Below are 26,436 nucleotides of genomic sequence, written 5' to 3' on the forward strand. Positions count from 1 at the left end.
CCTCAATTCCCAGCCAGGCTGGGCTCAGGGTGGGTTTTTTTAATGTTAAATTTGGATATGTTAATCAAGAATGGCTGCAGACCCCTTTGGTTTTTTTATTTATTTTGATTTGGTTTGATTTGATTTGATTTGTACCCTGCTCTTTCCCAACAAGGCCGGGCTCAAGCATATGCTGGTATATTTCCCCCTATAACTATTTCTGCCATTAAAAAAGATGTCAGTGAAAAAAAAATTGTTGGGAAAAAAAATTGGTAAAATTCGGATTCGGCAAAATTTGAAGTCTGAACTCCCCTGATTCGGATCCGTGGAATTCGGCACCCAGTTCCGAGTTTGGGGGGAAATTCGGCCGAATAAAGCCATTAGAAACACATTTGTGCCTTTCCGTGGCTCCAAGGGGGCATTTTTGGGGGTAGAGGTCCGAAACTTTCAGGGTAGCTTGAGGATTGAATCAGAGGATCCCGAGATATGGGGCCCGGAAGGGGTCGCCCCCCCAAATCACCCACAGGAATAAAGTCATTAAAAACACATTTGTGCCTTTCTGTGGCTCCGGGGGGGGGCATTAGTGGGGGTAGAGTTCCCAAACTTTCAGGGTAGCTTGAGGGGACCCTTCTTGCAAAACCCCCCAAGTTTTGTGAAGATTGGATCTGAGGGTCCTGAGATATGGGGCCGGAAGGGGTCCCCCACACATCTGCCCAGCCAGGGGTCTGGCTGCCTCGGCAGTTGGGCCATACCATTACCCCGGCCTGGGGGAATAAAGCCATTAAAAAGGATGTACCAAAAGGAATGACAAGTTAGCCCATTGTAAACAATGGGAGAGGCTGCCCAGCCCATTGAAGATAATGGGAGAGGGGAATTTCGGTTGACTTGCATTGGCCTCACTGAAATACTAAAACGAATGACAGGCTAGCCCATTCGAAACAACAGGAGCGGCTGCACAGCCCACTAGAAGCAATAGGAACCAGCCAGAGAGAGACTCACTGACCCACAGTTAACTCCACACAAAGTTGGCAACCGGTGAAAACAGGAGAAAGCACAGTCCCACACAGAGGCAATCAAACCCACCACACTTTGGCTCCCCCCCCCACACACACACAGTAGAAGCCAGTCTGTGGCTTCTAAGAGCCGATGTAACTACGCCAAAAGTGCATCCAACAACGTTTAAAGTGTAAGTAAACAGCGTAACTAGCATGGGATGCATTAAAAGGAATGACAAGTCAGCCCATTGGAAACAATGGGAGAGGCTGCCCAGCCCATTGAAGATAATGGGAGAGGGGAATGTCGGTTGACTTGCATTGACTCCATTGGAAATACATTACAGGGGAGGGGATGCACTAAAACGAATGACAGGCTAGCCCATTAGAAACAACAGGAGTGGTTGCACAGCCCATTGGAAACAATAGCAGCCAGCCAGAAAGAGACTCACTGACCCACAGTTAACTCCAGATGAAGTTGGCAACCGATGAAAACAGGAGAAAGCACAGTCCCACACAGAGGCAATCAAACCCACCCCACTTTGGCTTTCCTCCTATCACACACACACAGAATCTGCTTCCCCCCACACACACACAGACAGGAAAAAAGTTATAGATAAAAGCCCCAAAATGGGTCAAACTGTGGATGTCTTCTGTTCCAGCAGAAGCAGGGCAGCAGCAGCTGCTCAGGATCTCTCACGACTCTCTGGCCATTTATGCACGGGAGGTTTTGCCTTGGATTTGCCTCTCTGTAGAGATGCACATTCAGGATCGCCTGATCCCATTCATCCCAATGGGCAGTTGGGGGGGCATATCTCGGGACCCTCTGATCCAATCTTCACAAAACTTGGGGGTTCTTGCAAGAAGGGTCCCCTCAAGCTACCCTGAAAGCTTGGGACGTCTACCTCCAAAAATGGCACCCTGGAGCCGCGGAAAGCCATGAATGTGCACATGCACCCCCCCCCCAAGGGGATCTCTCTCACATACAAACAGACGCTCTCTCTTTCTCTCCCCGGGCCTCGCAGCAGTTGGGCTCACGCACTCAACCATGACTGATTGGCCAGAAGAAGACCCAGCTTGGCCACTGATTGGCCGCGGGAGAATGCTGCTAGTTGCTTACTAACTGACAGTTATGCTGCTGATTCGGAGCCCCCAAATTTGCCGAATTTATTCGGTGATTGCCCCGAACTCATGGAATTCAGCTCTTTGTTTTCCTGCCTTTTTAAAATTCGGTTCCATCTGAACTGAAAACCCCCGAATCGGGGAAAATTCGGCTGTTTTTTCAGTTCGGATGAACCGAATCAACAGCCCTAGTCAGTGACATTGCTAAATTGTCAGCACTTTGTTGGTAGTGATTGATTTTGTTGTGGCTTCTCTTGTGTGAAGCTTTGCATTCCAACTTTGTTGGAAGACTGTACTTTTAAAAATTCAGTTATGTGCAACTGTACAACTCATAGTTGAAACTTTTAATTATAACGCCTGTGCTCTTCTGCACTTAAAATGTTTAATTTCCTCAAGTATGCTACCATTACAAGAGAAGATAATGTTTCATGCACTTGTGATTAGTGTTCACAGATAAAGTATTTGGAGCAATTACAAATATGTATAACAAATGTGCTAGCAGTAATGATTTGTGTCAGCTTTTAAGGTCATTTTCAATGCCCTGCCAATTGTGTTAAGTACCTCAAACCTGAGTGACAAAAATTTAACGAACAAGGAAAAAGACAGTAGAAATAGTATGGCAGAGGAAAGTTTATTATGTGAGCTAATTAAAGAGACTGTCAAGACATGGTGGACACAAATGTGCATTGTTTTACATTTTTACATCTGCTTGTTAAACACTTTATGGTGCCTCTTTAGAATGACTTGATGCATTCTTAATTGCAAAGAGAACCAAAGCAGAGCCACATTTTATTTTATTTTTGTTTTCACCTCTCGCATTGCATGTGTGGGCATAAGATAATTTCTGAAGCCATAATTCAGAGCTCAGCAGCAGACAAATCCATGATTGCTGAATTGATTCAGCAGTCATCGATCTGCCCATGGTTAGATCCATGCACTACTTAGAGATGTATTTATTTCTGCCATGTATCTGATGTGTATGCTGCCTCTGCAAAAACGTATGCAAATATGGGCTACTAAAATAAATACTGTATTATGATCGTCTGCAAAAAAAAATTCCCATACCCGACAGTGTAATATTAAGTAGAGTTACACCCTTATAAGCCCAATGGCTTCAATGGATTTAGAAGGGCATAAACCTACTCAGGACTGCATTGTACTGTAAACATAAGGTACCACAATACATCTAATATTAGGGATCCATCATATAGTAGAAAAGTGGTCTTTACACATATACATTGTAGTTAATAATCACAACTGGTTATTATAATCATCATCATCATGAATCTATGTTAATTGTTTCATGTCATTATTGTTATTAGAATTTGGGGTAATAGCTAGGGGTAACTACCTCAATCCAGCAAGGAAGATTTATGATATCTATGCACAGATGCCTTGGCTGGATTATGTTCTATGAATAAATGGGCTTTGACAAAATGCCTGGCTGCATGCAACAATAGCAATTGTGTGACAGCTCCTGTTGATGGATCAGGAGCCAGACACATGTGCAAAACTGTTGTGAATCAAAGGCAGAGGTACATCCAGATGCAATGTATCTAATGCATTTTCTGACTACATTGCGCAGACTGAATACAAGTGTGCCTCATGCAGGTCGGAATGTAAATCTCCAGAGAGTATCTGGTCTTACTATGAATGGGTCTGATCACTTTGCTACATCTAATTGTCCCAGATTAGAGGCAGCAATTTAGCCAAAGCAACTGTCTGTCTGTCTGTCTGTCTATCTATCTATCTGATTTGTACTGTGTCCTCCCCGGCACAGCTGGGGAATTTTCAGTCAATTAATAGTCATCATAGGTGAAGACTACAGATGGAAAAATTATCAGAGGTTTTAAGATTGCATGAAATTGATATGATATGGACTATGGATTATGTTGCCTTCTCGTTGCTGTGTTTGTGGACAAATCTATACAAATCATAGCACACTGCACCCTATAATTCCTGCACTGAAAGCAAGACTTCAATAGATTTTCCCTGAACTTTGCTTTAGGCCACATATGAGCTGAAATGTTACTGGATTTCCAAACAGTTTATAAAAAAAAAAATAGTTTGCAAACGATTGTAACTTGTGCACATGCTGCTTATCACTAGGTAGAATGTTTTATTCCTAAAATGTATCATAACATACGATGTATTGCAATATTTTGGTAACGTGTGTAGGTGGGACTGATGAACAATCAAGTGTCTATGCTATGTTCTCTGAATTTTGACAGCAGATGCCTGCTGCAGAGCAACTGAGGTCACACTAGATAGCACACACAGTACTCTTGATAAATCGGCTGCTAAATTTAAAGGATTAGGGAGAAGAAAAGCAGCTTCTGGAAAAAAAAAAACCTATATCAATCCATCCACAGTCAATACTGCACAAATTGCTCGAAGCATATGTCAAGCATGTCACAAATGCTGCCTATTTTTAAATAGCTACACTGGCTGCCAGTCTGTTTCCAAGTTAAGTTCAAGGTGCTGGTAGGAATGCCAGCCTCCAGATAGGACCTGGGGACCCCCTGGAATTACAGTTCATCTCCAGTCAACTGAGATCAGTGTCCATGGAGAAAATAGATCTTTGGAGGGTGGACTCAATGGCTTCAATGCCATAGAGTCCAATTGCCAAAACAGCCATTTTCTCCAAGTGAACTGATCTCTGTCAGCTGGAGATGTTGTAATAGTGGAAGATCTCTAGCTATTACCTGGAGGATGGTAACCCTAGTCATTACAGAATGGAACCAAAGCAAGTTCTCCAAGTAGTGGAAAATAGCATTCCTGGGTTCTCTCTTTATACTGATTAATGATGCCCTCAGGACTCTGGGGAAATTTCCCTCCATTGTGGGCAGATCCCCCCTTCATTCTATAGTATTGCTTCATTTGCTTTAATGAAATCCATGCATGGTATAGCAGGGACAGGAGGGTTGCAGAGGGTGAGTCACAAAGATGATGGGGGGGCAGAGAATGGGCCTGCTCTTTCTGCTTACCATATCTGGTAATCCTATGCAGAAATCAGTGGGTTCAGGACAGAATAACTTTGTCTAGGATTGCCCAGCTGAAAGGTATTGGTCGTCATTGCCAAAACATTTTTTTATCTATGAGATCCAACAGAATGAGCATTTTGACATGCTGTGATGATCCACCTCCCTTTTTTTATTTTTACTAAGCTGGTCCTCTGTTCTACTTATTGTTAATCTATAGCTCCTGGCAGTGAGCATTGTCCCTTGGGGGGCTGGCCGAGCTGTCATTGATTGTGCCCCCTGCTATTGAACAGTGTTAGCAGCAGGGAGCACCCAGCAGAAGCTAAAGCTGTTTCAAGCTGTATTAACCGTTGATCAGATTTCCATGTGAAAATCTGCTGGGTCATCTGGGGACAGTTCTGTAAGGAGAAACCATTCCTTTCTTTCCCTTCCTTCTCAAAGTCATTTCCAAATATGCAGTCCCACCTTAGCCTCAATGGAATGCTTTCATCCCTCGTTTTGACATCAGCCCAGTAAAATTTGTGTCTTCCATTTCAGCCTGCCAGGCCTCTAAACTTCAAAAGGCTACTCAAGTACCAGTGGCCAGAGGGAGATGTGGTTGGCAAGCTTAAGAAGCAGAAACGACAAGGTGAGTGGATCAGCCAAGGCAGCTTTGCAAAATAAGTGCAAAGTGGCTTAAAATACCCTTTATCTCAAAGTTAAACCATTAAATATATAACTGATGGGCAACAAAGGAATCAGAAAAAAAGCAGCTAGTCCTCCCAGGGTATTTGTGATTCAACAACGAACAAGCATTGAACATCTAACTCAAATTCAAATTTGGCCGGGCATTAGAAGAACCTGTAGTTTACATCTTAGTTTGCCTTCCATGGTAAACATTTCAGAGAGACAGCCATGTTGATGCAAAAATACATAGGAGTCTTCTGGCACCTTAAAGAGCAATATAATTTGAACACTAAGGTGCCCCAAGACTGTTTATCTTGGTAGGTGTGTTTTAATGGGTTTTTAAAAACATATAACTATTACTTTGTATTCTGCCCTTCCTCCAAGGAGTATAGAGAGGCACACATGATCCTCCCTCCCTCCTTTTTATCCTCCCAAAGCACTGTGAGATAAATTAGGCTTTGAGGTCATGATTGATCCACTTGAACATTATGGCTGAGTGGGGATTTGAGCCTGGCTTTCACCAGTCTGAATCAGACACTCTAATCTGATATGTTGAAATTTGTCATCCAAACTAAAATGTGCCAAAGCCAGAGTCCAACATAGAACCAGTAAGCTTAAACCATTCCTTTAAATGGGATGGCCGCTGATTTCAGTGGCCATAAATGAGTTCATTCTACGTTGAGTGTTGTGGATCTAGCTCATTAAAATGTAGGATTGAAAATTTTTTAAAAACCATTTTTAAAAATGTTTGCAGCCATTTCAGGAGTTCTACATTGAGTTGTACACTAATAGTATTCATAGAAGAGTATGATTGTATCTTTACTCTCATTTCCTATACCTGATATTTAGCAGGAGAAATGACCAGGCAGCATAGAGTTGGAGATTGCATTCCCCTCCCCCAACCTGCTCCTAAATATGACAGGTTACTCTCTTACAAATATGGGTTGTGATCCGCAAACCATTAATTCTGCACTTCAGAAATTAGTCTGCCAAAAAATGCCACGTTAAACCCAGTCATGGCTTTAGGTACATTTCAAGGTCTGCTATTTGGAACCAGTGATAACCAAGTAAAAACAGGTAGCAGAGCTTCTTTTATCTTTACTTTGAAAACTCATTATTTTGGGGGACAGGCTGTTTCTGACAGGGAGTTGAAATGTTGCGCAAATGTGACAATAGCAGCCCAAGGTTTTTCCGAACCAGAAATCCCAGAATATGCAGAACATGACAAAAATTAAGTCCAACTACAAAATATCTGTATTTCAACAGAGGGAGGCAGGAAAATAAAGGTTGAAAATATTGTAGCAGCCCTAGAGTAAACACATTCTCACAGATAATTTTAGGGAAATTAAAACCGATGATACCTTGCTTCCCCTTGCCCTCTTTATCCTTTGCCTATAAATAGGGGGATGCTAGAAGGCATCAAGTGATGACCTCAGACCCCAAACCCAGTAGCAGAAACCTCCTAGGGCTCAACTAGGTCTGGCAGGAAGAAGAAGAAGAATTGGTTTTTATATGCCGACTTTCTCTACCACTTAAGGAAGAATCAAACCATCTTACAATCCCCTCCCCCTCCCCACAACAGACACCCTGTGAGGTAGGTGGGGCTGAGAGAGAATGACTTGCCCAAGGTCATCCAGCTGGCTTCGTGTGTAGGAGTGGGGAAACAAATCCAGTTCTCCAGATCAGAGTCCACCACTCCAAACCACCGCTCTTCACCACTACACCATACTGGCCCACCCCAGAGATGCTTCTTCCATTTTAGGAATGAAATTCCCTCTGTTTATAAATTTTGTAGGGGCCCAGTCCTGATCAGGACTATGGGGGGGGGGGAGGAAGGGCTTTTGTTGCCTCCCCTGTGCTGTTTTCAAAAGCCCAGCCTTCCAGTGTTGGGGCTGTTGAAAATGGTGCACAGGAGTCTTTTGCACTCCTCTCTAAGGCCATCTTCTCTGCCGAACACCAAGAGATTTCTTTCCACAGATAAGAATAAAAAAACTCTCCACAGAAATGGAAGCCACAAGATGAAGGCCAAAGTGTTGGCAATTTTAAAGCACACTGTCAATTTTCAGGCATATTCCCTGTCATCTGGGAAACTTTGAATATTAGAATGGGGGCTCTGCTCCAGTTTGGTATCATTCTAAGCACATTCACACCCTTCTAATCTCATTGAGTTCGAGTCCAGGCTAAACTATATGATATGTTGGGCCCTGTGGGGAATGTCGTTTTTAAAGCCTGGGGGAACTCAAATCAGTTTAGGATTCTGGTGTGGGGAGAAAGGGACTTCTGCCTTCCACACACCCTTTTGGCTCAGGTGGAGAGTTATTTGCATAACCCTGAGAGCTGCACATGCTCAGAATATTCCACATGCAGCTCAAAAGTTAGAGTAAAATGGTGCAGGGAAAGGAAGTTGGATCCACTCTTCCCCTGCCCCCCCCCCCCAGTCTCGGGCTGAATCATTCTCCTGCAGGCTTTAAAAATGACATTCCCCTAGCTTCTGTGTGGCTCTGGAGCAAGTGAGTCAGATCCAGGTTTCCACACCCAACTCATTAAAAAATGTATTGTGTAGTTTGGCCCTTTGTCATTCTGTTTAGGCTGTCACTGTGAGGTCATTAGCGGCCCAAGTTATTCTCATTAAGATGATCCCATGTGATGACAGTGGAGACCTGGCTAGTTCTCGTGCTTTTCTCTTGATGTGGTATACACCAGGCCTCATCACATGGGAACACTTTCCTAATAAATACTCATTAAGCCCAGACTCTCCCCAGAAGCTAAAATGACTAAACTGAGTCTATCATACTTTGGTCACATTATGAGAAGGCAAAAGTCCCTAGAAAAGACAGTGAGAGGAAAAGAGGAAGATCCAACATGAGATGGATTGACTCAATAAAAGAAGCCATGGCCCTCATTCTGCAGGACCTGAACAAGGCTGTTAACAATAGGACAATTTGGAGAATATTAATTCATAGGGTTGCCATAAGTTGGAAGGGACTTGATGGCAAATGAAACAAATGAGGTAAAAATCATTCCAAGAGGACTTTACAACTTCAAAAGTGAATTTGGTAAGTTTAGGTTTGCCAGGTGCCCGATGGTGGCAGGCGAACCCCCGGCCATTTGCCCCTCTGCCCGCCGACCAGCTGAGGGTCGGCAGGAAAACGTACACACGCGTGCATGCCGCAGCACGGAACTTGCACATGGCCAAGGAAGTACAGGAGGACGTCGCAGGTGCAGCAGAGCCCTGCCCCAGCCCCCGCACGTGTTGGGTGCCATTATGCGCTGCCGCGGGGAAGGAGAGGTGCCACAGTGGCTTCCCCGCCGCCTCCCTCCCCCCCTCTCTAGTGTTATTGATATTGATTGTACTGCATGTACAATAAGCTGGCACAGCATATCCTCTCTATATGGATAGAGGCAAGTCTGGTGTTTCTCTCCCTATGTCAGCATATGTGTGAGCCCCTTTGCCTAATGACACAGCCTAAGAGATTAGCCAGCAAACAGAAATCACCGTGTTTGTGTCAAACCAAATCAAAACTACACACACACAACCCAGTAATGGTGTAAACTGCACTATATAAAGACATTGGGTCAGTCCTCAGCGCCTTACAGAGATCGTGATATTTGACATGCATTCTTTTGCATATGCCATAGGTCAGAGAAAACAAGGGTTAGTCAGGAAGCATACAATCCTATAATACACATTGAATGACTATGTAACAGATTCTTTCTGTTCAATCTCAAGAGCTGCAGTGCAGATCAGCCCACAGGGGATCTCTGTTCAATTGAAGAGTGGAAAGGAAAACCTGAGTTGGATTTCCCCTCCTAACTGTGTGGGGGGACCCACACAGTTCATATCAATGCACACTGCACAGAATTCCTCCCCATTTAATGGCAAGAGTAGGAAAAAAACCCCTCTCCTTTCCATTTGGTAGGAGGAAACTCCATTCTGGGTTTTCTTTTCCTCTCCTACTCTGTTAGCCTTTCTTACTGGTACTGGTTGTTTCTTTAACATTTCAGTTCTTTGCTCTTCCAGTAGAGGCTTCCCTTGGATCTCTTGTAAAGGGGCTCTCCTTTCCTTGATGCAGCCTCTAACAAACAAAACAACACTAGCTAAACCATCCCTCCTGTGGTGCTTAGAGAGAGCCCTGCCCCTTTAACAGGAGATTAGGTATAGGGTTGCCAGGTCCCTCTTCGCCACTGGTAGGAGGTTTTGGGGCGGAAACTGAGGAGGGAGGGGTGGGAGGGGTGGGAGGGGAGGGAGGGGTGGGAGGGGAGGGACTTCAATGCCTAGAGTCCAATTGCCAAAGTGGCCATTTGCTCCAGGTGAACTGATCTCTATTGACTGGAGATCAGTTGTAATAGCAGAAGATCACCAGCTACTACCTGGAGGTTGGCAACCCTATAGTCTCCTTATGCGAGCACCAGGTCATTACTGACCCATGGGATGATGTCACATCACAATGTTTACTAGGAAGACTATGTTTATGGGGTGGTTTGCCATTACCTTCTCCAGTCTTCTACACTTTACCCCCAGTAAGCTGGATAATCATTCTACCAACCTCGGAAAGTTGGAAGGCTGAGTCAACCTTGAGCCAGCTACCTTAAATTGATTTCCATCAGGATCGAACTCAGGTTGTGAGCAGAGCTTGAACTGCAAAACTGCAGTTTACCAATCTGCACCATGGGGCTCCTATTTCATTATTTAATTGGATTTTATTTCACCCAATCTTTTGGGTACCCAACGCTATTTATTTCTATGTCATGAAAAGGTTCTGCTGCCTATTTCCACACATTAAGCCTCTATTAGGCGAACAGGGCATTTTTCTCTGGGCCTACTGGCAGCCCTAATCCCTCCCCACAGAGGAACTTTCCCCACCACTTCTAACGCTTCCTATATATGACTAAGCAGGTGTGGCTCAAAAACATAGTAGTGGTCAACAAAAAGCTCAAAGAAAATCAAAACATACTACAAATGCAACATAGAATAACTCTTCAGCACTTTTGAATGTGGTAATGTATTTTCAGCTCTACTGTTCTGTAAATGTCCCTGTTACACAAATATACATAGAGAATGTGTCTCTGTGTTTATACATACATACAGAGCTTTTTCTAACACACATGTATGGATAGAAAACACAAAGTTATCTGCACATAAATATGCACTCATGTTTAGGGCTGTCAAAAAAAATTCAGTTCGAGTTTGGGTTCGGGTGGCTTTGATTCAGCTTGGGAATGCCGATTCCCAAATCGCTCCGATTCAGATTCAGGGCGATTCGGCTGAAATTCGGCATTCCCGAATCGATTTGGGCATTTAAATGGCATTTAAAGCCATTTAAAGCAATTTGCAGCTTTCCGCGGCTCTGGGGGGGGCATTTTTTGAGGTAGAGGTCCCAAACATTCAGGGTAGCTTCACGGAACCCTCCTTGCAAGAATCCTCGGGTTTGGTGCGGTTTGGGTCAGGGGGTCCGGAGTTATGGGGCCCGGAAGGGGGCAACCCCTTTCTCCATTAAAACCAATGCAAACTTTTTGCATTGGTTTTAATGTAGAAGGGGGGTTGCCCCGTTTTCATGGAGAAGGGGGGTTGCCCCATTCCAGACCCCATAACTCCGGAACCCTGACCCAATCCTCATCAAACTCAAGGGTTCTTGCAAGTAGGGTCCCCTCAAGCCACCCTGAGAGTTTGGGACCTCTACCTCAAAAATGCTCCCCCAGAGTCGTGGGGAAAAACCTCCTATTGGTTTTCTATGGGAGGCAAGACTTCCTCTACTTTTCACACCTAGCGTGTGAAAGTAGGTCAGTCTAATTAACCTCCCTTCTTTGTTCCCAAGATTGGATTGCATTGAGGGTTTTTTTTTTTTGCATTTGGGAATTTTTTTGAACAGCTCCTGGGGGGCATTTTTGTGGGTAGAGGTCCCGAACATTCAGGGTAGCTTGGAGGGACCCTCCTTGCAAGAACCCCCAAGTTTTGTGTGGATTGGGTCAGGGGGTCTCAAGTTATGGGGTCTGAAGGGGGCTCCTTCAATTTTAAATTAAAGGGAAATACCTAACAATTATTCGCTTCCCCCCCCCTGCAAATTAAAAAATGCACTTTTTCTGTTTGCTAATGATAATTGATCACAGGCATATTAAAATGCATATTAAATTAGAAGCACTACTGAGCTTTTGAAATTAATTTGCATAATCCTGACAATAATTGTTAAAGGGCAACAATACTGCTGTGGACTTAAAATCCAGTGTTATGAACTGCATTACAGTAAAGAGGGTCTAATTCATAATGGAAAATAAATTGCTGTTCTTTTGTCAAATTTCTAGTGACTAAGGATCCACCTTGCAAAAATAATTTTTCTAACCACCATTCTTTGGAGAAAGAGCATAGATGTTGAAACCAGGGCATTCCCCCACCCCCAGTCCAGGTTAAGGAAAGGTAAAGGTCCCCTGTGCAAAGACTGGGTCCTTCCTGACCCATGGGGTGATGTCACATCCCAACATTTCTAAGGCAGACTTTGTTTGTGGGGTGGTTCGCCAGTGCCTTCCCCAGTCATCTTCCCTTTACCCCCAGCAAGCTGGGTACTCGTTTCACCAACCTCGGAAGGATGGAAGGCTGAGTCGACCTTGAGCCGGCTACTTGAAACCGACTTCCGTCGAGATCGAACTCAGGTCATGAGCAGAGCTTTTGGCTGCAGTACTGCAGCTTAACACTCTGCACCACGGGGCTCCTTCAGTCCAAGTTAGCCTTGTTCTTATGACATTCAGAACTCCTGGGCCAACCTCTTGATTCATGAAAAACAGGACCAACTAGTCAAGTAGCCACTTCAAGCTTTTCCTGTGACTAAATGTACCCAAATAAATTGATGCCTCTAAATGAAGCCCTTACTGTCTGTGCCTGCAGAGATCAAATTGGTGTGACCAGAGACAGGCTCTTTTTAAGTGGTGGCACCTGCCCTGTGGGGTGGTTGCCCCCTTGATTCTTGCCTGGTTATTTACTATCCTTTCTTTTAAGCATGTAAAAGTATTTAATATTTCAAACCTACATTCAAAAGGATTCAAAAGGATTCCCAGGAGAAGTATGTTAACCATTGCATTCTTACCTTGTTAGAAGCACTTTACTGCAGTCTTAAGCAGAGCTGCATCATCCAAAGTCCTTTGAAGTCAATGGCTTGGATCCAGCAATGCACAAGCGAGAACATAAACAGATTTTAAAATGGGTGAAATGTCCTTTTCTTTGAAAGCGCCCATTTCGAATTATTGTGAAACCAACTGGGCTTTATAGTCAATGTCCAGATGAACTCTCCTGAACCAGAATTATAAAATTATGACAAGAATTGAAGTAAAAAGCATTTATTCTTTCATAGCAGGATATCTTTCTAGGTCAGGATAGCTTTATTTGTTTCATGAGGATGACAGTAATATCACAAAAGTTATAAATATCATAACCAATGTTATCAGAGGTGTGTGGATGTTGAGTGAGCATCTTATAGGGTAGAGTGGGTAACCAAACCTTAGAACAGAATAATAGAATCATAGAGTTGAAAGGGACCACCAGGTTCATCTAGTCCAACCCCCTGAACAATGCAGGAAATTCACAACTACCTCTCCCTCACACCCCCAGTAACCTCCCTACTCCACGCCCAGAAGATGGCAAAAAAACAACCCCTCCAGGATCCCTGGCCAATCTGGCCTGGGGGGAGGGGGAATTGCTTCCTGACCCCAAAATGGCAATCCGCACTACCCTGAGCAAGCAAGAAAGGGCCAGGAGAGCCAAACACTGATGGATCTTTTCCTGCCCTCCCTCTCATGATCTGCTTAAAGTCGTGGAATCAGCACTGCTGACAGATGGCCATCTAGCCTCTGCTTAAAAACCTCCAGGGAAAGAGAGCCTACCACCTCCCGAGGAAGCCGCTCTAACTGTTAGAAAGTTCTTCCTAATGTTTAGCTGGAAACTCTTTTGATTTAATTTCAACCTGTTGGTTCTGGTCCAACCTTCTGGGGCAACAGAAAACAACTCAGCACCATGTTTCAGACCTACTCTTTACAGGACTATACATTAACTCTACCATAAGATAGCAGCAGCAAAGATTTTTAGCATTTGTTTCCTCTCAAAATCCTTTGGATTTAGGGCCAGTGGATAGGTTTCATGGGCTCTGGAGAGTTAACCTTAAAAAGCAGCTGCAGAAGAAGTCTGATTTAGATTGGGGCCATCGTGTCGGGACAGGTATTGTTACATTGAGGAGGCCCAATGTTTCCCAACAGAAATTGAGTAGTCCAGCTACTATTATTTCCTGCAGGGAAAATAGGCCTTTAGATCTATATATCAAATATCTTGTGCAGGGAAGACAACATGGTATCACCCAGTCTTGTCAGATCTCAGAAACTAAGCAGGGTCAGTCCTGGGAAGGGAGACCACCAAGGAAGACTCTGCAGAGAAAGGCAATAGCAAGCCACTTCTGCTTCTCACTTGCCATGCAAGCACCTTACTGGGGTCACCATAAATGGTCAGCAACATGAAGCACTTTACACAAGCATCAAACATCTCAGAAGTACTAATAATAGAATCATAGAATCACAGAGTTGGGACCACCAGGGTCATCTAATTTAATCCCCTGCACAATGCATGAAAAATTATACATTGTTTTAGCAATGAATAGGTTACATGGTTTTCATTATGTTGTTATATGTATTAATTTGTGAATGTACTCTTATAGTAGAAGTAGCCCTTGGATTCGGATTTTGGTGAGCCACTAGATAAAGCTGTATCTGAGAGTACCTCACTTAGAACAGTGTCACCAAAAGGGCATTTTCTTGTGACCTTAAAGATCACGTAAAGATCACTGCAGAGGAAAGCAACCTATAGATCAATTTCAAACCTTGACCTGCCTGGACCAATAACAGATGCTTGGTCACTAAATCACAGATATTATGTGTTCCTCTCTGATTCCATCAGAGTAGCACTTGGATAATTCTGCATCCAAATGGTTTCACCCGGGGAGGGGAGCCTAGAAATATAATAAATAAAGTAAATAAGTAACATGATTATTAATATGTAATATGATAATCATTTTAATGCATTGTAACAACATATCAGATATAGTGAATTAACTTTCACTTGATGGCACATGTATGGATTCACATCAGAACTGATCTAATAATAAATTGCAGTACAGATATCACTGGTTACAGTGGGATCAGGATCTGATCTTCAATGGACTTTGGAAAACTGGTAACCTGAACTGACCATTGATAAAATAGTCCACAAATACTTTTTTTTTTGTAACACTCAAAGTGGGTATATTTATGTGGAAGAGGAACCTTTATGCCAAAACTGCAATTTTCCCTGGCTCAGTTCTTCATACAATCCCAAAGTATTTATTTTATTTTGACCTTTACTATCATTTTTTCTCAATTTGCTGTTTAGAAGCAACCTTTAACATATTTCAGATAAAGCTGTTTAATATAGTCCATTGTAATTCTCCAGTTTCATCATAATCTATTTTTCTAAGGAGGTCACCTTTAGCACAGGAGGAGATTAATGTATTTTATTAACAATCCATCCTTTTTATGAGGTTGTCTAATTTGAAACAGAGACTAGACAAATTCGGGTGGCCTTTTTTAATCCTTAAGAAATACCTTTTCAAAATTCAATGTGGCATAAAAATGCAAAGTTAGTTGGCTTTTAAAATTGCAAAATAACACGCTCTCCAAACTGTCTTTTGTTCTGAATAATATTTTGACATTTCCAATAGCAATTTTCTGTAAACTACATCTAATCTGTCCTGAAATTCTGGTCTATAGCTGCAGTCAACACAATATCGGCTGTTTCATAAAATAGCATCTGTACAGTGTGTTGTAAAATTAAAATGTAGTTTAGAAAAGTCATTTTAGGAAAAGAAGTAATTCAAAATTCCAGTGCGGGAGCTTTCTGTTAATCTTTCCCCTTTGCTTTGTTTACACACTTTTATGAAATCCCAATGTGATTATATTTGTTTGGATGAAGTGCTATAAAGTACTCGGATACTGAAGCACAGGAGGGGGTTTTGCTTCTCATATACAAATGCATCACAAACAATGTTTATTCAATTGCAGGTTTAATCTTTTAGCCAGCAATAAGAATATAAAATGCTGATCCATAGGACTTTTGTTTAAGCCAAACTCTAAAAATGTATGTTTCGAAAATCTGGTAGAAGGTTTATTTCTGGTCAGCTTTGGAAGTAGGGTGATGAGTTTCTATCTCAAAGTCCAATTAATACTTTTAATCTTTTTTAATGGTGAAACTGTTTCACTTTGGCTGCAAGGCAGGCGAGAGATAAAGGCACAGACGACTAGAGGTTAATCCCTGCATTTTACTTCTTAATTTCTGCCATAGGGATTCACTTTCTTCTTGGTTGCTGTTGTCTGTTTACTTTTAGACTCTGTTTAAATGCTGAGAGGGAAAGAAAATCCCGGGAAGTTCACTTGGGCTTATAAATGCTGAGAGAGAAAGAAAATCCCGGGAAGTTCACTTGGGCCTAACATTCAAAATTAGGCCAGCATGAAATTTGGGAAGATGAAATAAATATTATCTGAAGAAATGGATAGCATCCTTTCTCTATCTGTTTAAAGAGGGTGCTTTTTGAGAAGCAAACAAGTCTTTATTTTGTGAGAGCTACTTTCTGGCACAGCGTTCTTTGATTGGGATTGTTCTTATGAGATAATAACCAAATACACAATCACTGCAAAACAAACAAACAGACCCACACCCCACAATTTGTTTAAAGATTAGGAAATACAGTAATCGGCTCATTGAGGTTCTAACAATATAGAACACTCCTTTGACTCATCCTACTCACATACAAAACATCTTTCTGGGTATTGTGAAAAGTGGAAGATAAAACCAATGGAAGAAAGCCTCTTGCACAGACTGTATATGATGAGTTGTTTTAAAGGAACAATTCTATTTTCTGAAATTACCCAAAAAAAATTGTGAAGCTTATCACTGAAAGTTCAATGAGACAATTCTTTTAACTATATTCTCCCTTTTTATTAGAACTGTCATGTAAAATGGTAAGGTTATAAGCACTTGGTAAGCAAGGCTAGAAGATCTGATGTGACAGGAAACAAAAAATCATAAAATCATAAATTTAAAAGTAGTTTTTAAAGAATCGTTTGGGAAATGAACTTGAATATTTGCAGGATTTTCTATGCATCTATAACACACTTGCTTATATTGTTTTGGATCTGAAATAATACATAGAATAGGCATATCCTGACACTAGCATTGAAAAACAAAACAAACGGTGCTAGGAAATTAATGTATTGAGGTACATATTGGACAATGCCATCAACATTATAGCATAGAGTAACAATATTATTGAAAATAAGCCATATTATAAGGCAGTATAACTGAGAACCAACTCAGTGTTTTGAAAAGTAGTAAGTAATGAATTTAGGATTGGCAAATGGATAGCATAAAAGTGTTCCCTATATTAACAGTATCTGTGTGAAGAATCCACTTCACTTGCAGGAGAAAACTGAAGATTTGTATGACTTCAAATAAGTTTTTTAACTGTTCCGTTTCCTAGTATTGTAGGTATGGTTTCAAAAATGGCTAACTTTAATAATATTAAAACATTTTAAAATGCTAGAAGTCAGTAGAGATGAAGTTTATTTTAAAATTTATATTCTATCTTTCAACTTTGATTTATTCAAGTGGTGGCAGAAAGTTCCATCAAGTCACAGCTAACTAATGGTGACTAGGGCTGTGCATATCATTAAACCCGAACTGAAAATAAATCCGAAATGAGCCATTTTGGCAATATTCTAGTTTATTTTCGACCAAATAACAAAACCTGGGAATCTGCCTAAAGCCGAATAGGCGATTCCCAAAAAGCCGAATAGATATTTGGCTTTTTCAGGTTTCGGCTATTCACCTTTGCTCAGATGCACAGCTCTGTGCCTTCTCCCATTTTTCTATCATAGATTGGTTTTGTTAGGACCCCATACTTGGGGCCCTTTTGAGGTAGGGGTTGTGTTATCAGAACCAACTTGGTCTGACCAACCTTCCAGGTACATCACCCAACAGAAGACTAGTCTGCAAAGCAGAAGAGTCATTTAAAAGATGGGGCTCCCCCAGTCCCATCCAGTGGGATAGACCCTCCAACTAAAAGCACCAGCTTTAGCAGCTGCTGACCAGGCTTCTGAAGAAGACTCCTTCACCCACATGGATGAGCAATCTCCTTCAGAACAGCTGCCTTGGTAGAAACTTCAGCTGGCTCCAATAACACCCCCTCCCCATGAAAAGCTGCTTTCAAACTGAAGGTTGCCCTGAGTAGTGGCTTCGTTTCCCTGCACCATGACCATCTCTTGAAATCAGATTTTTTATGACTATATTAAAGGACTGTTCGCAGGAAGTCAACAAAGAAATGTTTTCCATGCCTTATTTTTCTTTCATTTAAGCCAATTTCCTCAGTTTGGAAGCTAATTTGCATGGACATCATGCAAAGTGACTCAGATATGAATGGAGCCCCCAGACTCTTAGATGCCAGCCTGCCAATTGACTCTTTCCACCAGTCCTTGGCAACACTGACCTTCTGAACCTGAAAAACAATTAACAGCTGGCTCTCACAAATGCATGGATGTTGGGGGCGACCCCTTTTCAGGCCCCTGTCTCAAACTTCACCAAACTTTGGTGTTGGTCTAAGAAGTGTCCCTTGCAGCTATGCTGCAAACCTGGTGACTCTACCTTAAAAAATGCCCCCTCCAGAGCCTCAAAAATAAATTCCACAGGCTTATTTTGGGTTTACTGAAAAAATTTGGGCCTAATAAATCCAAACCCAAAATTTAGTAATTTTTTTGCACAGCCCTATCACTATTGCTATTATCTTCAAAATAAGCTGCAGAAGTGCTATCTTTTTCTTCCTGTGGAACGAATTGCAGTATCAGGCAGGTGATTCAAATCATTGGAGGGCATGAGAAGAAAGGGTTACATAGCCCTTTCCCCCAGTGACACTTGTCCGATTTTCAGAGCAGCTATGCAGGACAGGGTTGGCAACCTCGAGGTGGGGCCTGTAGTTTCTCCACAATTGATCACCAGACTTCAGAAGTCAGTTCCCACTGAGGAAATTGAAGTTTTGGAGGGCATCTTATCCTCATTGAGATACTGCTCCACAGGGCCAGCACAAGGGTTTTCAGTGAGCTAGGTCAGCCTAGCTGTGTGTTCCTTCATGAGCATGGGGTGGCCATTACCATGGCATGGGCATGCACAGAGCTGCTGCACCCTGAGCTGGGCACCTATGGAACTGTGAGGGGAGGAAGGAGCTGCAGCCCCACAAACGGGCTGGATGGGCAGGCTGGCTGCAGAAGTGCTGGTGACTGCCTTCTCTTCCTTCCTCCCTTCCTCCTTTATGGGGATGGGGGCAGGGCAGGGGAAGGCAGGCTAGGAAAACAAGCTCCAGGTGACAGTGCTGGGGTGGGGGGCACCACTGCTGCGGTTGCTCTTTGTCACTCCTGCTCCTCTGGCATCCCAGACAATCACCTATGGCTGCCTATTGGGAGGGATAAGCATGCCTCCCCTTCCCAGATCTCCAGAAATTTCCCAAGCCACAGTTGGCAAACATCTTTCAGTGAAAACCCATAAGAGATCCTAATGGCAGGTCTTTCACATGATCTCTTGCATGATCTTCAGTTTAGTTGGTTTTGCTATTCTGATTGGGAGGGCACGTAGATTTGGTCTCTCTGAATTCTCATGATATGTTTTTGTTGTTGCTGCTTGATATTCATTTTATGCTACTGTTTTAGTCTGCTTGTTTTAGTAGTTTTTTCCCCATTGCTTATTTTGAGCCCAGATTTGTAAGCTGCTTTTTAGATGAGAGCACAGGATCAAAATATTTCAGCTAAATAAATATACACCGGCCAAGAATTGTGAAGAAAATTCTACCTGCAGCTCATCCTCTTAGACATTACTCAGGAATCACTGCCTCCCTGGCCAAGTCAGCAGTAATCAATTGGGTCTTCCCCTTGATCTTAAGAACCCCATATCTCTTATAACACACAAAGCCACAATTAGATTTCTTTTGTCAAATACTGGTGAGATGACTGTCAGAAGCCCGCAAAATTACTGCAGATGTATCACTCTCCACCCCTTCACCATGCAGTTCATTTACAAGGGACTGTGGAATAAATTAGTGAATTAAAAACAAACATGTTGATGTGATTAATGAGGCATGAAGAGCAGAAAGGACCACAAATATGAGAGGCAAATTGATTGTATTGATTGATAGGCATAAGCTATAAATATTTCAAGAAAATGAAAGGAGATTGAGTAGAAAGTAGCCAGCCACTGTTTTAGTAAGTTGTCTATAAGTATTTTGAAGGCTGTAAATTTACTTTTATATTACAACACTTAAATTATAATGGATTATTGGCTAAGACAATTATCACACAGTAATGCAGTATCAGAAATACCAGTCAATAAAGGCATATAAAAATGTTAAAGAGAATAACATTTTCCCCCGAGAAGGTGCTTGTATAAAGATAACCAGTGCCGCTTTTAAAAACAAAACTTGTAATAGACTTCAAAATAAAAAGTACATTTCAATCAACTTGTCCTTTATAATATTATTTTTCCTCATTTTGCCTAGTGTCAGATTTTTAAATTATATGGCTTGTAAGGGCGTCTGGTTTCTTCACCACCTCTTCACTAGCACAGGTGGGTAGCAGAGAGGGGCAGAGTGTGCACTTAAAATGGAGTCCATGCTAGCCAGGCTAAGCAACCCCTGCGACACTACAAGTTGGATAAATTGTGGACCTCCCTGCCCCAGGATGTGGTGATGGCTGCCAACTTGGAAGGCTTTAAGAGGGGAGTGGACACGTTCATGGAGGATAGGGCTATCCATGGCTACTAGTCAAAATGAATACATACCTAGTCATGATACATACCTATTCTCTCTAGTATCAGAGGAGCATGGCTATTATATTAGGTGCTGTGGAACACGGGCAGGATGCTGCTGCAGTCGTATTGTTTGTGGGGATCCTAGAGGCACCTAGTTTGCCACTGTGTAAACAGACTGCTGGACTTGATGGGCCTTGGTCTGACCCAGTATGGCTTTTCTTATGTTCTTCCCTTCCTTTCCTTTCCTTTCCTTTCCTTTATCCCTTAGAAGCTCCTTGATCCACTGATCCTCCCTGCTGCCTGTATCTTCTCCCTCCTCCTGCCTGAGTCTCTGGCAGCAAGGGGGGATACAGCAATGACTCTGTATCAGTGGGGCTTTGGGGCAGCTGGCTGGAGGGTGGTGGAGGCTCTCCGCATGACCGTCCAGTGCGGGACATGGGGCATGTCGTGAGTCAGCCTGAACTCTCCTCGGAAGAAGAGGAGGAAGGAGTGGCAGAGCAGGGTGATGCACCGGTGGAAGTCTTACCAGGCGACTGAACCATAGGTCTGAACCAGCAAAGACGACAGATGCAGAAGAAGGTGGTACATATTGGGAAGGAGCAGAGGAACAGAGAAGGTTATCACCTCCAGACCCGCCCAGCCCAGTTAGCCGTCAAAGATCAAAGGTTCGGCTCAGTTTGCAGGAGAGGCGCGAGATTGCAGGCAATTGGTCGTAGGTGTTTGCAGGAGCCAACACCAGCGAGTGATGCAGAACAGCTGGCCCGGGAAGGGAGTGAGGAGGAACAGCCATAAATCTTAGGCTGGCCAGTCAGTCAGTGTGGGAACAACTTTGCTAATTACTGCAAGCTCTGCTGCTCGTGCTGAGATCTCTGCGCTCAGTATTATCTTGCTTAGGTGCCAGCTACCAGGTCCGGCCCTTCTGGTATCCCTGCAGAACCTGGGAGGACCGAGCCTAGACCTTGATGCAAAGGAACTCGTACTGGTAAGTGAACCTGTTCCTTGTTTAGAGTGCTGCCTTGGTTACACACTCAGTCCACCCACACTACCGGGAAGAGTAAACCGCGACAGGCTCTGCTCCCCCCAGTACTCTCCATTGGTGGGAGTGGAGTCAGAGGCCAAGCACCTTTGCCTGGTCCCTGCCTGTACGCAACACATCAGTTGCCCCAGGTGCCCTATGGCTTAGACCACCCCTGTTTTGTGATCATTTGTTATTCATTTGTAATCTGTTTTTATTATTTTGTTGTATTGTTTTTCTTTGTGAGCCATCTTCAGCAGGCCTCTGGAGAGGTGGCATATACATTTTCTGGATAGACAGATAGATTATCTAGCTCTCTTGCATGGTTGCCTTCCCTTTGGGCCATAAATTCACACTCATTCCAGCCAGGGGATTAAGACGGCTGACCTAAACTGAGAGTACCAAAAAAAGCATGTCATGTTTTGTGTAAAAGAGAGGTTGTTCTATATATTTGTCATTCCTCCGGAATACCGGTGACTGAATCAAAGTTTGTAAATTTGTGAGGTTCTCAAATGATAAAAATTATGCCAGGAATCCAATGGTTAATTTTATGTGATGAGTTTAATTTCTGTGTCCTACCATCAAGTTTCACTTTGCCAGATCTATATATTGACTTTGTAAAGTGATCAGAGAACATGTAATTCCTTTCCGTGGTCAACTCAGGCCTGAATTATATTTGCTCTAGAACTTGTTCATTAATTCATTTCAGAAGCTAAGGAACATACTTCTACTTAAGATTTTAAACACATGAAACTGCCTAATATAATGGTGGTTAATTAAAAATTCTCCCTAAAATTACTAATGTTAAGTAGGACTCAAAAGTCCCCTTTGTTCACCATTACATTTAAATATTAAAACTGAATAAATTTCCAGTGGGTATCATGGAGGATTTTGACACATAAAAACAATGAGTCCCATTTGCTGTTCTTTCATATAGAAAGAGATTTACATTCCACAGTTTTCTAAAATAAAAAGAACTAAATATATTAACCATTCAAGCCAGTTCTCTGGTACTATTTTCTCTATAACCCAGCCAATGCAAGTGCATGGTGCCCATGAAAGGGAGTGTTGAAAGAAATGGGAATTCTTGCAATGCTTTTTCATCTTGCCTGCATTTTTGATAATGTGTTCACAGTGAGACCACTGGGGTTCTGCCACACGTGCTTCACTGGGCTGATGCACATGTAGTAGCTCCAGTGGACACAATAGGACCTGTTCTCCATGCCTCCTCCATCAATCACATCACATCATCACATGTGCAGGCTACATAAGTGCTAGAACTTTTGCTTCAAATTAGAACATTGCATAGTGACTTTGATTGTTGCTAGCAGAACCTCCTAGTTTTCTTTACTATGTGGTAAGTCAAATGACAGAGAAGGCATTTTGTCATGTTGCGAGTAACCAGAGGCCTGTAGATGGCTCTTGAGGGAAGACTCAGCATCAGGTTAGAACATCCTTATGTTACAAGGATCATGGAATTATGGTCAAGGAAATGCCCCCAACGGAAGCCAGCTGGAGAGGGAATAATAAGACACAGTGCTTTGCAGTAACCAGAATTTTGAAAGGTAATTCACTCTTATTGACTACAGTTTTAATTTAACTATTCATGATTTTAAAATAGCAACTGTCTTGAACATATAGGCCGAAAACACACGGGCACTTACTCTGGTCTCCGCCCAGTCTCCTCCCATTTTATTTCCAGTTCCAACCAGGACCAAATTCTTGCAAACTAACGACACCTCAGATGCTGCTGGCTGAGCGTTGTCTCGACCCAAAATGAACCCGGCTTTGTGAATGAAGACCCCAACCGTTAACCCTGGCTCACCTCAGATTAACAGGAGCCTATTCTTCTGGCGTCATGACGTCCCGCACGCCTCCAAACCCTTCCCTGCACAACCTCACCCCCTTTCGTTTCCAAATTTTTTGAAAAGTGGGAGCGCAGGGCTGTCATTGGTCAGTGAGTCGCCCAATCACCACCAGGAGCGTGCTTTGCTGAACGGCCAGGAAGTGCGTGTCTCCGGCGTTTTCTGTTTTGACGGACAGATCAGCACGCTGACTCGCCACGGATCAAGAGAGGTTCTGCGCACAGATTGTCCCCCCGCCCGGTTTGAACTGATCCTGGCTGGAACGGGGAGGACACTGGGAAGAAACAGGAGTAAGTGCCCGTGCGTTTTCGGCCATAGTTGCAGTTTCCAAAACCCAGAATGGTTGTGCCAGATACATGCAGAACATGCATTGCTTTTCTCAGCTGTTAAAAACCGTTTTAATTCTCTTATTTTATTTGCAGTGAAAATTAAAATATTTATTACTTCCCATTAAACTTAGATTGTTCCTCTTCTTATATCTCCAGATTACAATTTGAGTCAAAATATAAATCTTAGCATAAATCCTTTCCTTTTGTTTAGGGTGCCTGTTTTGCATCTCTGGAACAAATGTGGCAATAAATATATTCTAATTTTAAAAAATGTAATAAATGTATAATCTGCTTTACAAGAAGACATTAGATTTTGTTATATTAAAATAAAGCAGCAGGACAACTGAGAGGACTCAACTTAGGGTACTTTCATTTAGCAAAATGAATAAAACCCTGGTGGTTGGTTGTGGTTGTTTTTTAAAAAAAAAAGTTAATTCAAAAGTAGTTATATACTAGCATTTAAAATGTATTGTGTGTGGCTGATATAGAAAAGATATCAGAAGCTTTAGTACATAAACTGAAAACTACTTAAGATAGCAGACACACTCTCTAGTTAGGAGGAAGCTGCCTTCTAATATATTAGTAGAAAGAGGAAATGGATTAAAGGGCCAAATGTCTACCGGTAATACTACAGTAAATTACACTCTATCTTTCCCTGGACACAAGATGTGTAGAAATGTGGACCATTGTTAACAGAAGGAAAGAGAAACTTGTATTAATAATTGTCCCATTATTAATACAAGTTTCTCTTTGACTTTGGCTAATTATAACACAACCTGACAACTTCCCAGTTTATTTATTCATTTATTTCTTCTGTAAAGCATTCCAAGGCACAATGCATGTAGTTCCCAGGATATCTCTTGTTCAGGTCTTCAGGAAGGTTCATTACACACCTTCTATCTTGGGCTAATTTTATATTTCTCATCCATGTTGTTTGGACACATTGCTCCCATTATGTGTCAATGACATTGGTTGGCAGTTGTGCTTCTGGGGCTAATACGAAGTGTTACTAGCCTTCAAGACCTTAAACGGCTTGGGTCTGAGGTACCTCCTGGACCACCTCCATCCATATGTACAAGCTCTGAGTACATATTTCAACCCAATTTTTCTACATTATGTACCCATCTGTATTTATCTCTTTCTCTAGAGACATAATGAAGAGAAGCACAATACACTGTAGCAGGGAAATCATCAAGATGTTCAGAATAGCCTGCCAGTTATGGTATGTGAAGTAGGAGTCACTAGTGGGCCACTTAAGTGGTAACTTAAGATCCTAGGGTTGCCAGCCTCCAGGTGCTAGCTGGAGGTCTCCTGCTATTACATCTCCAGCCGATAGAGATCAGTTCACCTGGAGAAAATGGCCGCTTTGGCAATTAGACTCTATGGCATTGAAGTCCCTCCCTCCCCAAGCCCCGTCCTCCTCAGGTTCCACCCCAAAAACCTCCTGCCGGTGGCAAAGAGGGACCTGGAAACCCTATAAGATCCTCTTGTATACCTCTAAAAGTGTTATGATCAAAAATTGCAGCATGCTTATGGCAAACAGGACATTTTAGGGTTCTTCAAAAATAACCTCTTTGAGGTTCTGCATGACCACAACTTTCCAAATGAAGGCTGAATAATTGTGCAGCCAATCCTAATCAATCATAATCTCAGTCTGTGATTCATATAGTTACTTTCTGTATGGTGTGCTGCTTTTTTATTGGACAATGTTGCAGCTTGCTCATGACAAATGAATTGTTTATGAGGGCAATTACATTTCTCATGAGCAAACCTGGCCAATAAAAAAAAAAAAACAGTGCACCATACAGACCGTGACTTGTACTCACATACAGTTTTAAATTTCTAAATTGTGGCTTTAATGCAGGACTTGGGATCTTCATGCTTGTATGCCATACCCAGTTTTGTTGCTTTTTTTTTTTTTTTTTGGCACTTGCTCCCTGAATCTTGTTAATTTGTTCGCACAGTGATTTTGTTCAGGCTGCAGCTCCGTCTCTGTGAGGAATTAGGAATGTTAGAGCACCTAGAGATAGTAATGTCTGGTTAAAGAGATTTCCTAGAGAAGGGAGAGGGAATAATGAAGCTTCTGGTTCAGTTTGTTACTTACTAAAGGGACATTTGTGTCTCTGTGTCTGAGGAAAAGACTACAACTCAGGGCCAAACATGCACTGAATAATGCACTTTCAATCCACTTTAGCAATTGTTTGCAAGTGAACTTTGCCATTTCACACGGCAAAATCCATTTGCAAAGTGCACTGAAAGTGGGTTGAAAGTGCATTATTCAGTGTGTGTGAAAGTAGTTGACACATAAATCAGATTGGGGTCCCTGATGCTACTTTCAGCCATATGTGACATTGGAGAACTAAAAATCCCAAGCACTCTTGGGCCTGGTTGGACACAGGAGGGAGGGCAGGATTCCTGCAGTCAGTGCAGATGGAGCCCCACAGCAGAGTAAACATCTTCCCCTCCAGCAGCATGAGAAGGAAGGCTGAAGCTCCTCTTCCCTCCACAGCACACTCCCAAGCTAAATTGGGTTGTAGAGCACTTGGGAATGTTAGTTCTCCAATATCATGTGTGACTGTAAGTCAGGTTGGGGGATTCCAGACCCAACTTCAGTTACACACATTGTATAGTTTGGC

The 26,436-nt window shown here is 42.5% G+C and overlaps 1 long non-coding RNA gene across 1 annotated transcript in view; it reads left to right on the forward strand.

Annotated features, from left to right (window-relative positions):
* LOC130481921 (uncharacterized) overlaps positions 1 to 26,436 on the forward strand; it is a 199,716-nt gene that overhangs the window by 123,775 nt on the left and 49,505 nt on the right. Inside the window, exon 2 of the long non-coding RNA XR_008933484.1 lies at positions 5,620 to 5,702. This is a non-coding gene — a long non-coding RNA (uncharacterized LOC130481921). The remainder of the gene's footprint in view (positions 1 to 5,619; positions 5,703 to 26,436) is intronic.

This window comes from Euleptes europaea, chromosome 8 (genome assembly GCF_029931775.1).
Source record: "Euleptes europaea isolate rEulEur1 chromosome 8, rEulEur1.hap1, whole genome shotgun sequence".
NCBI classification, from domain to species: domain Eukaryota; kingdom Metazoa; phylum Chordata; class Lepidosauria; order Squamata; family Sphaerodactylidae; genus Euleptes; species Euleptes europaea.